General features: G+C 38.1%; 1 protein-coding gene across 7 annotated transcripts in view; it reads left to right on the forward strand.

Moving 5' to 3' along the window:
- DENND4A (DENN domain containing 4A) overlaps nt 1-16,434 on the forward strand; it is a 139,201-nt gene that overhangs the window by 15,098 nt on the left and 107,669 nt on the right. For 6 of the 7 annotated variants that reach the window (XM_032864674.1, XM_032864669.1, XM_032864664.1 and 3 more), the window contains exon 1: nt 36-302. The exons of the other annotated variant lie outside the window; for it this stretch is intronic. The gene's annotated coding sequence lies outside the window, so the exon portion shown is untranslated. Of the gene's footprint in view, nt 1-35; nt 303-16,434 lie in introns of those variants that run through there. 7 annotated transcript variants of the gene reach the window in all.

Consider the following 16,434-nt stretch of genomic DNA (forward strand, 5'->3'; position numbering starts at 1 on the left):
GCCCCCGCCCCTCCGTCACTGCCAAGATGGCACCAGTCGCAGTGGCGGCGGCCGCGGCGGCTGGAGCCAGAGAAGGAGGCGGAGGCAGCGGCGGCTGCGAGGGGAGGGGGAGTCCCGTCTGACTGAGACGGCAGGCCTGGGCGGGCGGGGGTGCCGCGCAGGGCGGAGCGCCGGGCTGGGGATGAGCTAAGCGGGTTTAGAGCGCCGCGGCATTCAGCCCCTCGTGTCCCGCCGCCGTCTGGAAGGGACTGGGCACCACTCTCCAAGCTCGACCCGCTGCTCGCGCTGGAGCCAGCGGTGAGGTGAGTGCGGGGGTGGCGGCGCGGACAGCGGTGGCATGTGGAGCTGTCACGGCCCCGAGCGGTGACAGCCGCGGTAGCGGGAGCGGGGTCGGCCGGGCTCGGAGAGGTGGTGCGGATGGCCGCGACCTCCGCCCGGGGGCTTCTCAGAGCCGGACGGTTCCCGGCGGACTGGGTCCGCTCCGGGCTGGCGCGGCGGTATTGAGAGTAGCGCCCGCACCTCTGTGTCGGACGCGTGGGGGGCTCCGGTGTTTTCATTCCAGATTTTCTATTCCGGGCTGGTTCGGGGCTCTTGTTGTTAGGAGGTGGGGGTGGGGTGGGGGCGGGGGCGGTGAGAGGGGAGGTCCTGAGCTGGGATTTTGACAAGCTCGTTACGTAAGACGGAGGTGGCCTTCCGGAATCCCACCTGCTCGATATTTTAAACAGGCGGCGGCGGGAGCCTGGAGGGCCCCCAGAGGCCCGATTTTCCTCTCAAGGGTCTGCTTAGCCAACCCTAGCCACCGTGGGCCGGGTTAGCTTTCAAGTTGGTCAGTTGCATTTTGTGTGTGTGTGTGTGTGTGTGTGTGTGTGTGTGTGTGCGCGTGTGTGCGCGCGCGCGCGCTCGCTCGCTCGCTCGTGTGTGTGTGTCTGTTTTTGCGGGGGGAAAGGGGTAAATGTTTCTGGTCTCCACCATTCCCTTTGAAGTTTATCGCTTTCGTGGGGTGGGGGGGAGGAGAAAAAGGAAAAAAGCTTGTGACCCAAAACTGGGTCGCAGCGACAGTTTTTCATTATCGTGCTTTTAAATGACAGATGTGTTGGAAGATTTTTGTTATTGTTCCAGAGTGTTTTTAATTCAAACGTATGGTTACGCCTGGAGGCTTAGAGAAGGGTTTTTGTCTTACAGGACAGTTATTTGTTGTTTGCAACAGCAGGACAGGCATCAGTCAACAGGCATGTATTTATTTGAGGAGAAAACGCGTGTCAGCCAGCTAGAGACTCGTGAGGACAGAAATTGTATTACTCTGTGAATATGTTATTCTTTCAAACGCATTGTACCTTAATTAAAATAATAGTCCAAGTGTGTAAAAAGCAATTTTACAAGATTGCAAGCTGTTGTTTGGTATATAGTCTCTATTTTTGCTTGCTCTAATTTACCTCTTCTCTCCTCTTGGGGAAAGGAGGCGGAGACACCTGTAAACAGCGTAGCCCAGGTTACACTAATCTATTGTAGTACATTTGAGATTATTGTAAAAAGTAGTCTCTGGGGGACCTAAGATTAGGTGGTAAGTAAGGACTCTTAGGCAAGTTATTCAGTTTATGTTTAGAGTAGATCTGGGATCCAGCTTTTGAAAACTTAAGTATACAGAATTTCTGAGCCATTTGAACCCTGTTTGAACTTGTAATGAAATAAAAGATTACATTTGGCTTCTCTTATGGGTACTTTGTTTTGTTTTGGCCAGAATTAAACATTCTGGACAACTTTTACTTCATTTTCACAATTTCCCTTTGAACTGCAGCTCTCAGTAGTCCAGACTACCATATATCATGCCATCATCATCATTATATATATGTTATATAATGTTCTTTTTCTGAATGATCAAAGATAGACTTACTTCATTGTGGAATTTTTAAAGAATGTACTTTTTAGGAAAATTAATTGACCTTGACACCAGCCCAATAGAAATAAAATAAGAGTAAATTTTGGCCTGAGTTTTAAATTTATGTACACAAATTTACACTTTAGAAAACTGGTGAAGCGATATAAATTTTTTGTTTGTGCAAGAGAGCCAGGAAGCTGATGCTGATTTGTTCTGAACTTTTCCACATGAATTACCACTGGCTTAAATAGTTATTGATTCTTAAGCTCCTGGAGCTATTGGCCTATTTATGGCAGCCTGAATAATATTTAGAATAATTGGAAAGCTATAAGAAGGAATAGAGTATATGACATTTATTAATTCATTCAAAAATAAAAATCATGGCAGAGTTGTAAAAAAAAACACAACTTATTTTTTCATTGAGTGATACTATTTATACTACCTTTTTGTTTCCAGAATTCTTCTAAATAGTCTACCTACTATGGAAACCTAGATTTAAGCACTGATACAGATAGAGATGTATATTACAAATCTTGTATCATTCCTATTTAAATTGATGGCTCATTCCAAGTGGAAAACAAAAGTGGCTCTAGCAGGAAAATTGACTGGTTATTCTTGTCCTCTCTGCTGTTAGAGGCTTATCTGGGGGCTTTCCTCTTTCTTACCAGATGTGGAAGATGAGACAGACTGAAGGAAAGCTGATAAAAAAAACTTCCTCTTTGTTTAATACCCTAGATTATTGATCATTGCTTAATAGAATTTGTGAGTTGGGGAGAAATGAAGCACTCTATGCTTTATTAGTGTGTATCCTAGTTACCACTTTGAATTCTAAAACAGCAGTGTAGAACTTTATACATAAAAGGATTAATTTATATAGTTTGTTACTGTAGTAGGGAAAAATTTATAATAGTCAAAATGCCATATAATAGAGGAATAGTGAAACAAATGATAATCCATGTGGTAGATGCAGTTTTTAAGGGTCCCATTTTCAGAAATATTTACTGACATGAGAAAGTACAGTATAGTGTTGAGAGAAAAGTAAGAATATAAAGAATATACTTTGTTATTATTTATAGTATATCACATATACATAAGAAAATTGGCAGGAAATAAATTTTTTTAAGATTTTATTTATTTATTTGAGAGAGCAAAAAGCATGAGCTGAGAGAGAGGCTTTTGGAGGGGGAAAGGCAGACTACCCGCTGAGCAGGGAGCCCAACACGGGGCTCCATCCCAGGACTCTGAGATGATGACCTGAGCTGAAGGCAGATGTTCAACTGACTGAGCCACCCAGGCACCTCAGAAATAAATATTTTAATAAAATATTAAAAGGTGTCTGGTTGATGGGATGATAGGAAGTGTTTATACTTTGTCCTATCTTCTGAATAGTATTACTGTAGTAATGACAAGAGTGACATTAAAAGGGTTTTAAGGGTCATAGGAGAAAATCCCCCAAATCCCACAAAACCACTACTCCAATAGGAAGACTATCTTATGATTCATTATTAGAAAGCTAACTCAAAGTATGGTGCTTATGCAGTATGCAATAATGGAAGGAGCTAATAATTTAGGTGAAGGCACTCTTCTGGTTACCAGCACCGACCTTCAGTGGTTTTACATATGTATTCTATGTGCTTCTATTCGATGTGCTTCTATTAATTCACATCGTTACTCTCCAACCTCTTTTCTATTTGGATCTTACACCCAAACTGTTTTATATTGATAGTGCCACCTGTTGATGGACTGCTTGACTGAGTCTTTCCCTCTTCACCCCATCAGTCAGTAGATAGCAAGCTTGGAATGTTTATGAAGTGCCAGATATTTTGCTAGTCACTGAAAATACAGAGGTAAATGAAACATCATTTCTGTCCTGAAACTCTGGCTGAGAACCCTTTCTTCCTTGGGCCAGCAGTGCATACTGTGTACTCTGCTTTTCCTGTTCACTGCTCACGGCAGTGAGGTTTTGGAACATTACTTGATTTTATGTTGGAGAATCTTATATTCAGAAGGACAGCTGTTACTGTTATTTTCAAAGTGTGTGATTCTCAGTGCCTTGTTTCCTTCTTTTAAAAAGCACAAACAAGTAGAAACCAGTAGGGAGAAGAGACAAACTATCAAGAAAAATATCAAGGGAGTTTTCCTGCTGTTGCTATACTTTATTCACTAAGAATAGTGAGTCATCAAAATGTATAGTAAGAGAAACTATTTCTGCTGTACTGTTAGTATCTCTTTGGATCTATATAAAAATGCATTTTCCATGTACATATGTACATAAATTCACAGTTTACCTGTTTTCATTTCCAAATAAAAGCTGAAATAGGGAGATTGGAAATTTCTTAAATTTCTTTTTATTTTTATGGTAATATTTTATAGATGATACATTTTCTTGAAAAGCTTTAAAGATACCAAAAAAAGTAGTAAGCACACATATACTCATCATACCAAATGTTAACATTTTTTCATTTTTGTTTCAGATATATTTTTAATATAAAAAAACTATGTATATTGGGGTGTCTGGGTGGCTCAGTCAGTTAAGCCTCTGCCTTCTGCTCAGGTCATGATCGCAGGGTCCTGGGATAGAGCCCTGCATCGGACTCTCTGCTCAGCAGGGAGCCTGCTCCCCCCCCTTCTCTGCCTACTTGTGATCTCTCTCTCTGTCAAATAAATGAATAAAATCTTAAAAAAAAACTATGTATATCTTAGTTATCACACTGAATGCTTAAAGAGCAGATAAACTTTATACTGTACTTGAACATCGCTGATAAAGTTAAAGTCCTTTTTGTACTCCTCAGTTTTATCCTCCCTCCATCCCTCTTCATAGCCCCTCCCAAAGTCAATTGTTATGATAAATTTGATGTGTATCCTTCCGTTTTACCTTTTAATAAACCTTACATATGAGCAGTACATGACATTGCCTTCAATGCTTTTGGAGAGCTGTGGGCTTTGGAGCCATACTCCCTTGATTTAAATCTGGACTCTGCTACTTAATAGTTTTGTGACCTTAGGAAAATTTTTAAATCTTCCATGCCTCCTCATCTATCAGATAGGAATAATAGATCTGCCTACCTCATAAGGTTGTTGTAGAAAGCAAATGAGTCTATTTATATAAGGTGCTTAAAACTGTGCCTGCCCCCTCCTTTTTAAAAAAGATTTATTTATTTATTTATTTGACAGGCGGAGATCACAAGTAGGCAGAGAGGCAGGCAGAAAGAGAGGGGGGAAAGCCGGCTCCCCGCTGAGCAGAGAGCCTGATGCAGGGCTCATCCCAGGAGCCTGAGATCTTGACCTGAGCCGAAGACAGAGGCTTAACCCACTGAGCTACCCAGGTGCCTGCCCCCCCAACTTTTTTTAAGTGCTGGCTAATTTAAGCAGCTGCTGATATGATTTTGTCATGGTATACATATTTTGAAACTTTAAATTTTTACCCCCCTCTGCCATTCTTCTTGGCCCTTGTAGGTCTGGCTCATTTGTGTTGACTGGTGTGTAGTGTTCCACAAGAGGATATACTGCAATTTATCATTTACTCTATTAATGAATATTGATTGTTTTCATTTTTAATGTTTTATAACAGTGCCTTGTGAACATCCTTGTATCTCCTGAAGCACACATATCAGTGTTTCTCCAGGTCATGTATCTGATCATCAAATTGCAGGGTCTTAAGATATATGCATCTTTCTCTATACGGAATATTTATATGATATTGACAAACATTTTCTGTTCCTCCATACCAACAGTTAATGTTGTCAGACTTTTTATTTTTTTCCAATCTGATTGGTGTGAAATGGCATTTGAGTTTTCTATTTTTATTTCCTTTCATCTTTTCTTATATATGAGCATTTTTGGTTGTCTCTTGAGTGATTTGCTTGTACCTGTCCTTTATGCATTTTCTCTTGGGCTGTTTTTTGTACTGCGCTATAGGAGGGTTTTTTTTTTTAATGTATTCAAGATATTTACAAATGTTAGTGAAGTTTGTTTGTTGGTAAAGTTTGTTTGTATTTGTGTTTTGAAGTTTCCAAATTTCTTGAACAATGACCATTATGGACCTAAGTTATTGTGAATTTTACAATATAGTATATTATTAGTCAACTTTACAATGTACTTTCTTAAAATATGTATCTATGTTCTTCTCTTCCTGAAACTATGAGGAAATGTAATGTACTATAAATATATTTTACCTAAAACTATTTAAACTTTTTGGACTTCAAAAGCCAGGTAGAATTTTTATTAATATAATTAGTACCACAATTTTTCTTTCATCCAAAATATGAGTCCTCTGGAGGAGAGTTTCTGCTTCGAAAGTGCTTACCAACTAAGGAATAAGAATGTGCACATATTAAATGACCATAGGCACTTACATGTACGATATGGTAAACTATTCATCAATGTTGAGATTGTTTTGCACAGTACTAACTGTATTTCTGTTTTTGTCCAACCTACTATATGACTTAAAGGACCAAAATCAATCTGATTAAGATAATAGCTTCCCTATTATTATCATTTTGAATAAACTTAATTTGGAGTAGTTTTATATTTGTAGAAAAGTTGCAGGGAGTTACCATGTACCCTGTACCCAATTTTCCCTGTTGTTAATATCTGACATTTCTTTGTTAGATTTGTTACAACCAAGGAACCAATATTGGAACATTACTATTAACTAAAGTCCATATTTTACTTGGAATCATTAGTTTTAACTAATGTCCTTTCTGGATTCCAGAATCCCGTCCATAATCCCACGGTACACTTAGTCGTCACGTTTCCTTTGGCTCCTCTGGGCTGTAACTGGCTTTTTCAATTTTCCTTGTTTTGATGGCCTTGACAGTTTTGAGGAGTTTGGGTCAGATATTTTGTAAAGTGTCCCCCAGTTTGGGTTTGCATGATATTTTTCTCAGAGTTAGACTGGGGTTTGGGTTTGGGAAAGGACGACCACAGAGGTAAAATTCTGTTCTATCTATATATCTATATCTATATCTGTATCTATATCTATATCTAAATATCAAGGGTACATACTATCAATATGACTTATCAGTGGTATTTTTAACCTCAGTCACCTGGTGGAAGCAATGTTTGTTTCTCTATTGTAAAATTTTCCCATACTTTACCTTTTGGAAGCAAATCACTAAGTGGAGACCATACTTAGTGGGTGGGGAATTAAGTTCCCACTCCTTGATGGGGAAGTATCAGCAAAATTATTTGGAATTCTTCTGTAAGGGAGATTTTTCTCTTCCCTCCATTTATTTATTTATTCAGTCCATATGGAGTCAAGGATACTCATTTTATAACTTTGGGTTATTATCCTTATACTACTTAATTTTGTTGTTTAAACTGTTCTACCTCTTTCAGGTTAGTTCCTGTGACCAATAGGACATACACTACTGTTTTGTGTTTTTTAGCACTTCTTTACTTTCTGGTACTATAAGGCGCTCCAAACTCATCTGCATATTCCCTGCCTCAGCCCTGCAATCAATCTTTCTCCAAGGATCCCTGGTTTCTTCTATTAGAGAATATTAGAAACCAAGATCTGGGCCCTGGATGTGTTCATTGATGCCGGGATATCATTGTTTCTTGGCCTTCTCAGGGCACAGACCTAGGAAATGTATGTATGCATCTTAATCCACATATACAAATATACAGCTATTTTTGTATCTATCCATGTGTATCTATATGAAGCTAAACATGAATTTATACTCTTAATCTTTGACTTTACTTCAGTACCGTCTGATTCATTCTAGCTATACCTCCTTGCTTATGTATAACCTCCCTCTCCAAAAGTAAGAAACCTGACTCTCACCATCTGCCATCCATTTACTTATTTGGTCAGCCAGTCTTGTCATACATGTACAAGAGAAGCAACTGTACCAACTAGAGCATTTTCATGTATAGTTCTTTTGTCTTTAGTCTTAGAGTTTCCAGTCAAAGCACTGTTTTCCACAGTTATATAGGTCAGAACTCTTCAGAACCTTTTTTTTGCTTGTCCCCCATATTTTAATTTTACTTTTTATAAGTTAGTCTAAGTTACATAGTAATTACATCTTACCAGAAATTTATCAAAATTTATCAAAAAATTATCAGATAAAAGGCTAGTATTCCCTTGCTTAATTATGGAATCTTTGTTCTGTATGGCCTCCCCTGCCACTTTTGTGGTAAAAAAATAAAAATTAAAAAATAAAATAAAATAAAATCCAGTCTGTGAAAGTGGTATTTCTTGAGGTTTAGCCAGAAAGTTATTCCTTCATTTGGTTGTTTGTTGACATCTTTATGATTTGGACTGAGAGTTTTTATAGCTTCAAATATATTTTTAAATTTTTTATTAACACATAATGTATTATTAGCCCCAAGGGTACAGGTCTGTGCATCGCCAGGTTTACACACTTCACAGCTCTCACCATAGCACATACCTTCCCCAATGTCCATAACCCCACCACCCTCTCCTTCCCCCCACTCCCCCCGGCAACCCTCAGTTTGTTTTGTAAGATTAAGAGTCTCTTATGGTTTGTCTCCCTCCAGATCCCATCTTGTTTCATTTATTCTTTTCCTACCCCCCAAGCCCCCCATGTTGCTTCTCAACTTTCTCATATCAGGGAGATCATATGATAATTGTCTTTCTCTGATTGACTTATTTCGCTCAGCATAGTGCCCTCTAGTTCCATCCACATCATCGCAAATGGCAAGATTTCATTTATTTTGATGGCTGCATAGTATTCCATTGTATATGTATACCACATCTTCTTTATCCATTCATCTGTTGATGGACATCTAGGTTCTTTCCATAGTTTGGCTATTGCGGACATTGCTGCTCTAAACATCCGGGTGCACGTACCCCTTCGGATCACTACGTTTGTATCTTTAGGGTAAATACCCAGTAGTGCGATTGCTGGGCTGTAGGGTAGCTCTATTTTCAACTTTTTGAGGAACCTCCATGCTGTTTTCCAGAGTGGTTGTGCCAGCTTGCATTCCCACCAACAGTGTAGGAGGGTTCCCCTTTCTCTGCATCCTCACCAGCAGCTGTCATTTCCTGACTTGTTAATTTTAGCCATTCTGACTGGTGTGAGGTGGTATCTCATTGTGGTTTTGATTTGTAGTTCCCTGATGTTGAGTGATGTGGAGCACTTTTTCATGTGTCTGTTGGCCACCTGGATGTCTTCTTTGCAGAAATGTCTGTTCATGTCCTCTGCCCATTTCTTGATTGGATTATTTGTTCTTTGGGTGTTGAGTTTGATAAGTTCTTTATAGATTTTGGATACTAGCCCTTTATCTGATATGTCGTTTGCAAATATATTCTCCCATTCTGTCAGTTGTCTTTTGGTTTTGTTGACTGTTTCCTTTGCTGTGCAGAGGCTTTTGATCTTGATGAAGTCCCAATAGTTCATTTTTGCCCTTGCTTCCCTTGCCTTTGGCAATGTTCCTAGGAAGAGGTTGCTGTGGCTGAGGTTGAAGAGGTTGCTGCCTGTGTTCTCCTCGAGGATTTTGATGGATTCCTTTCTCACATTGAGGTCCTTCATCCATTTTGAGTCCATTTTTTTGTATGGTGTAAGGAAATGGTCCAGTTTCATTTTTCTGCATGTGGCTGTCCAATTTTCCCAACACCATTTGTTGAAGAGACTGTCTTTTTTCCATTGGACATTCTTTCCTGCTTTGTTGAAGATTAGTTGACCATAGAGTTGAGGGTTTATTTCTGGGCTTTCTATTCTGTTCCATTGATCTATGTGTTATAGCTTCAAAGATTTTTAATAGTACATGTTGAAGTGTGCCATTTAGTGGAGGATTAAAGATCATTACAAGTAAATATATAATTGAGTGCTCAGAAGGTACCTGTATTCTTACAATAATTTTATATGGATTAATTAATTTAATTCCTTCAAGAGGCCTGGTGGGGGGAAGTACTTTATTACTTTGCCTCTTTTAAATATGAGGAAATTAAGACACTGAGAGATGAAGCAACTTGTCCAAGGTCACATAGCTAGTCCATGGCAGAGCTAGAATTTGAATGCAGCCAGTCCTCCAACTGTGGAGCCTGCATTCTCAATCACTTTGCTATATTACCACTAATTAAAGAAGAGAGCTTCAAAGAGTGGTAAAAGTTATGAAGGAAATAAAACAGGATGATATGAGAAAATGACTAGAAGAGGGTACTTCCTTGGGAAGTCCTTTTTTTTAAAAGATTTTATTTATTTATTTGACAGAGAAATCACAAGTTGGCAGAGAGGCAGGTAGAGAGAGAGGGGGAAGCAGGCTCCCTGCTGAGCAGAGAGCCTGATGTGGAGCTCGATCCCAGGACCCTGAGATCATGACCTGAGCCTAAGGCAGAGGCTTAACCCACTGAGCCACCCAGGAGCCCTGGGAGGCCCTTTTTTAAGAGATGATAGTTGACAGATGAGAAAGAGTCAGTTATGTGAAGAGCTGAGGGAAGAGAGGATCCTTGTTGGAAAGCATCAGGTACAAAGCCTTGCAGTACAAAGAAGTTTGGGATGAGAACAAAAACACCTGGCAAAGAAGGCCAAGTATAGTGAGCAAGGGTAAATAGAGTCCATGAAGGCCTATAGTGTTTATTATATGTGAAGTTCGATGCAATAAGTCATTCAGTACTCAGAATAACCCATTATCTCAATTTTATAGATGAGAATATTGATAGAACACTCTGCATTTGCTGAAATTACCTTTTTTCCTCCCATTTTTTTCTTTATCCCACTACAGTATAATTTCTACTTCCTGAAATAAGCAATAACAATAATTTTTCTCATGAAACTCTCTGCCCCTTGACTTCCACTGTGCTGCCCTCTTTCGTTTATTCTGCCTCTCCCATTAGAAGTGGTATTCTTGGGATTGGCTGATTGCTGCTTCTCAGCCTTCACATTTTCCCTAGTAAGTCACAGTACCTCTGTGGTTTAGTTACTATATATCACCAAATTATTCACCAAACTGTTTTCCCAGCATTAATATCTTTCCAGAGCATCAGATTATTTTATACAACCACTTACTTATCTTTACCTCAAACTCCGCTGTCCGAACTGAATTTACATACCTACCTGAAGTTTTGTTTTGATCTGTTACCTTCCAAAGACGTCATAATCTACTATGAAGTTCATCATCCCAGGAATTTAGGAGTCATTCATGATGCCTCCCACTCTTTTTCACTCCCATCCATTCATTTACTGAATTCTGCTGGCTTTACCTCCTAAATATATTCTGAATCAGTCCCTCCCCAAGCATCCCTATTCTAACCACTGTCTTGTTAGGAACTACTTCCTTACTCTGTGGCTGGTGTTCCTATCTTCACTTTCATCTCCCTGAGGTTCATCTTCTCAGAATGCTAAACAGGTGTGTCTAAAATGCACTTTGAAGATTTTTCATTGACTCCCCATTGTCAATTGGATAAAGTTGAACTCCTTACCATGTCATTGAGTTTGAACATGGTTTGGCCTCTGACTGGTTCTCTAATCCTAACTCCTACAATTTCTGCTTTCCATTTTCCACTCTAGCCATACGGAGCTACTTTTTTAAGATTCCCTGAATGTAAAACTATGTCTGAATTGTTGACCATTTCTTATGTAGCCCTTCTTGGAATAACTTCATTTTCTCCTTCCCTTTTGCTTTTGCCTGTCTAACTCTTTTGTGTCTTTTAAGACTCAGCCTAGGGCTGCCTGGGTGGCTCAGTTGGCAAAGTGTCTGCCTTCAGCTCAGGTCATGATCTTGGTCCTGGGATCAAGCACCATGTGGGGCTCCCTGCTCAGTGGGGAGTCTGCTTTTCCTTCTAACTCTGTGTACACTCTCTCTTTCTCAAATAAATAAATGAAATCTTAAAAAAAAAAAAAAAAAGACTCAGCCTAAGCATTACTTCCTCCAGAAAGCCACCTCGGACCCAGACTCTTGGCTAGATATCAAGTCCCTTGTGAAATAATCTATTAGTAACTATGTTATATCTCAGACACCTAGAAACAGTGCCTGGCACAATGAAGATACTCAATAAGATGGTTGGCTTTGGATCCAGAATGTCTGGGAATGAAACCTGGCTTCTCTATTTAACTACCTGTGTTCTCTGTCATCTCTGTTTCTTCTCCTTTAAAATAGGAATAGTGAAATCTTCATAAGATTGTTGTGAAACTTTAATTAGTTAATGCAAGTAAATGCTCAGAACAGTGTCTGGCACTTAGTAAATATTCAATAAATATAAATATAAATATAAATATAAATATATATATATATATATATATATATATATGGCTGTTATTGCTCCTAGAATGCTTTATGTATCTGTGTCCCCTCACCAATCTGGAATTAGCAAATGAATGAACAAACCAACTAATCTTGGGTTTTAAAGTGAAAGATAAATTACTAACTTTTGAGAATGTAATGGCAAGTTGACCATGAGTCTTTCTAGTAGCTCCAACATTTGGTGTTTTGTTACAAATTGAAATTGGCATTAATGATGATTAGCATTTCTTAATTATATTTAATTATTTAAATTTCAGCACACTTAAAAAATTTTTTTCACAGTTTGACAACACAGTGCTACGTTAGTTTTGAGTGTACAACAGTGATTTGATTATCTATACGTTATACTATGCTCATCACAAATGTAGCTACCATCTGTTACCATACAATGCTATTACAGTATCATTGACTATATTCCCTATGCTGTGCCTTTTATTCCCATGACCTATTCATTCTATAACTGGAAGCCTGGGTCTCCCTCTCCCCTTCATCCATTTTGGCAATTCCCCTACTCTCTCCCCTTTGGCAACCGTACGTTTGTTCTTTTATTGTTGTTGTTCTTTTTTTTCTTTTTTTATGTTAAGTTAGTCACCGTATAGTACATCACTAGTTTTTGATGTAGTGTTCTATGATTCATTGTTTGCATATAAGTTTGTTCTATTTATAGGTCTGATTCTGCTTTTTGTTCATTTCTGTTTTTTTAGGCTCCACATATGAGTGAAATCATACGGTATTTGCTTTTCTCAGTCTGACTTATTGTACTTAGCAAAATATCCTGTAGGTCCATCCATGTTGTCCCAAATGTCACAATCTTATCCAATTTTTTTTTTACATTTAGATTCAATTTAGTTAACATATAGTGTATTATTAGTTTCAAGGGTAGAATTTAGTGATTTATCAGTTGCATGTCACACCCAGTGTTCATTACATCAAGTGTCCTCCTTAATGCCAATCACCTAGTTACCCTGCCACCGCCACTCCCCTCCAACACTCAGTTTGTTCCCAATAGTTAAAATGTCTTATGGTTTGCTTCCCTCTCTTATTTTTATCTTATTTTTCCTTCCCTTCCTCTGTGTTCATTTGTTTTGTTTCTTAAATTCTACATATGAGTGAAATCATATGGTATTTGTCTTTCTCTGACTGACTGCTTTCACTTAGTGTAATAGCCTCTCGTTCCATCCACATCATTGCCAATCACATCCTTTTTCATGGCTGCATGATATTCATGTGTGTGTGTGTGTGTGTGTGTGTGTGTGTGTGTATGTGTGTGTGTATAAAACACCTACACACACATGCCCCACATCTTTTCTTATTCATTCTTCTGTAGATAGACAGTTAGGTTTAGCATACTTTTCTTATTAATTATACTGTTTAAACTCTAACAGTGCCCTTTATTTCCTCTTAATTTTCACATACCCTATACTATAGCATTTAACCAGCCTTTTCTATTATGGATTAAGGTGTGAGGATGGTAGCTCTGCTAAGGTTAGGATTTTTATTAATTTGGGAGATAAACTGAAGCATGTTGTAGAGAAAGATTGAACAAGGGGACACAATGGGGAAATTAGAAAACTTCTCAACTATTGAACCAAACCTGCGCAGTATCTCTTCTGTATTTGATTTAAAATAAATTTATAGATAAAGTACTCATAATCAAACTTAATTTCAGTAAACATTATAGAAGCAATAAAAGTTATTAAAAATTATGAATGCCTCTGCCTTCTTCCATTATTGTAAACAATTGAGAATTGTTTGCTTTAGATCTTTTTTATGGCAATCACTGCTCAATTTTTCATAAACCCTTCCTTTGACTCTACGTTTCCCTCATTTTTTTCTGAATGCCACAACTGTCTACATAATCTTGGCAAATTTAATAGAAGTACTGTTTGTTTTGTTTTGTTTGTTTTTATCTCTGAACTTGCTGTTACATTTGTAGATTTTCCCAGTCTTGCTCAGTTTTGATTAGGTGAAACTGGTCAGTTTTTCTTTCAAAAGTATGTTTTGAATTTAGGAATAGTATGTTACTGATATTCGTTGTTCTTCCCTATCCATATGAAAATTGTTGCTAAAGAAACTAGTTGTGATTTTTTTTAAGTCAAAGGGAACTTTTTGCTAACAAGTTAATATCAAAGAAACATGGAAAAACGAATATAAGAGTCTTATTTTAAAAGCCAGTGTGTCATGTAATAGCAGTGCTATTGGGCAATGCGTCCTTTTTTTTTTTTTCTTTTAAAGGGGCACTGTCTTCTACCACTAAATATTTTAGTTGAGGACTCTGAAGTGGTATGTTTTTAAAAGAAATACGTATATGTGAGTGGGGAAAACTATATAATGATATTTAGGCTTATTAGCTAGGTCTGGCTATTATCGCCAGAAAAGATACAACTCTCATCTATTTTGTGGTCAAAATTGTAGTAAGCAGTATTATTTTTCTTTTAAAAACAAGTTTTGGTCTAATAATATCTAAAATATTCCCTTTCCCTTAATATCTGGGTTCTTTCCTGTACTTTGAAATAGAATTTTATTCATACTGACTCACAGCTATGCTGAAGTTACATATATAGGCTGTTGTTTGAACCTGTTATGGTTACTGAATAGTTTTTATTTTCTTAAGCTGAGGAGTGCCTGAAGATACCAATGTGACAACCATTTTTTTTAAAGATTTTATTTATTTATTTGACAGAGATTACAAGTAGGCAGAGAAGCAGTCAGAGAGAGGAGGAAGCAGGCTCCCTGCTGAGCAGAGAGCCCGATGTGGGGCTCCATCCCAGGACCCTGGGATCATGACCTGAGCCGAAAGCAGAGGCTTTAACCCACTGAGCCACCCAGGTGCCCTCCAATGGGACAACCATTTTTTAACAAGACTTTTCCCCTCCTATGATTAACTGACACTTGTGTATTCCTACTTGACCTCTTCTTTTTTGAGGTTTTTAAAATCAAATTTCTTTTGTTTGTAACTTACAAATCAAATTGAAACTAATGTTAAAAAAAAAAAGGAATTAATGTTAATGGCAAGGATCCTGGGGATTTTACAGTATCTGAAGATAGAAATGCAGACAGGCTTCATGAGGGGAGGGGAACCAGGAACTGGAAACTCATCAGCAACTCAGGTGACTGTGTCTTACCACTCTGGGGCAGCATGATCTCTCTGCTTCTCTCTACTTGTCCACTTCATTTTTCTTTAGCTACATTTTGTTTTTTTACCATTATGCATAACCGAACAAGTCTTCCAACTCTTAAATTCATACATTCACTCATGATTCTGTGACCTTGGGTTTGAGGGAGTTTGAGGCTAGTGTTTATGTATGGTCTAATCAGCTGCGGCAGATGAAACCAAGGTTTCATGGAACATTGCAGGCCCTACTTTTATGGTAGGGGAGGAGATGCAGGGTATACAACTCTGAGAAGTATGTAAGCTAAGTAGATATCTTAAAGGTGGTGATTACAAAGGAATACTAAATGTGAAATAAAATTAACATTTTTTAAATAAAAAGGAGACCACTTACTCATTGGCTTTATATAGTAGCCGATGTAACAAAATTATTTCATTCCCAATCCATAGGTGATTATTTTGAAAGCTGTAAAAATATCTACCTTTTTCAAATAAAAAGCAATGAGAGCTGATTTTTTAGCTTCTGCATACAGAATTTGAAGTTTGAGTCATGCTATTTCATGAACACAAATAACCTTACATTAATAACATCATGAATACATGCCATTCTGTCTTCAGCAAGCATTTGCTGACTGCCTGTTCTCTGCTGGAGACTGCTAAAACAGGTGTTTACAGAGATAGAGATATAATATTGCCTACTCTCAAAGAATTCCTAATCTCGTTGTGAAGAGTACATGTTCAAAGAAACGATTATAGTATTAATGTGAAAATCATAATGAAGATATATGCAGGATGCTCTTGAGAATAACAGTCTCTCCTTGAAAAAGGGGTTGGGGAAGGCTTCAAAAAGCAGGTCTCAAATATTATGCAGACCCAGGCCATTTTAACAAGGGCATTTTGGCAGAAAGAAATGAATTTGCAAAGGTAGTGTGGAGTTTGATATGACTGAAGTAAATTTTGAGACCATTCAATTTATGAAAGTGAAATGAAACTTATTTTTTCCTATCTGTCCTTCACATGGTAGTGGATACCAGTTTCTTCAAAGGAAGATTACAGATTTTTAGAATATTCAGATCATTTTGTTCTATAACTTTGGTGTCACTTTTGAGAAAGTGACATGTCACTGATCATTGTTTTCAGCCTCCTTTATCAGATTTTTCTTAGGTTTTGGTTAGTTTTTTAGTTTACTTTTATGGTGATTTTTTTTTTCCTATTCAAGCATAGATGTCCATACAGT

This window comes from Lontra canadensis, unplaced genomic scaffold (genome assembly GCF_010015895.1).
Source record: "Lontra canadensis isolate GAN:19392208 unplaced genomic scaffold, GSC_riverotter_1.0 scaffold28, whole genome shotgun sequence".
In the NCBI taxonomy this organism is placed as follows: domain Eukaryota; kingdom Metazoa; phylum Chordata; class Mammalia; order Carnivora; family Mustelidae; genus Lontra; species Lontra canadensis.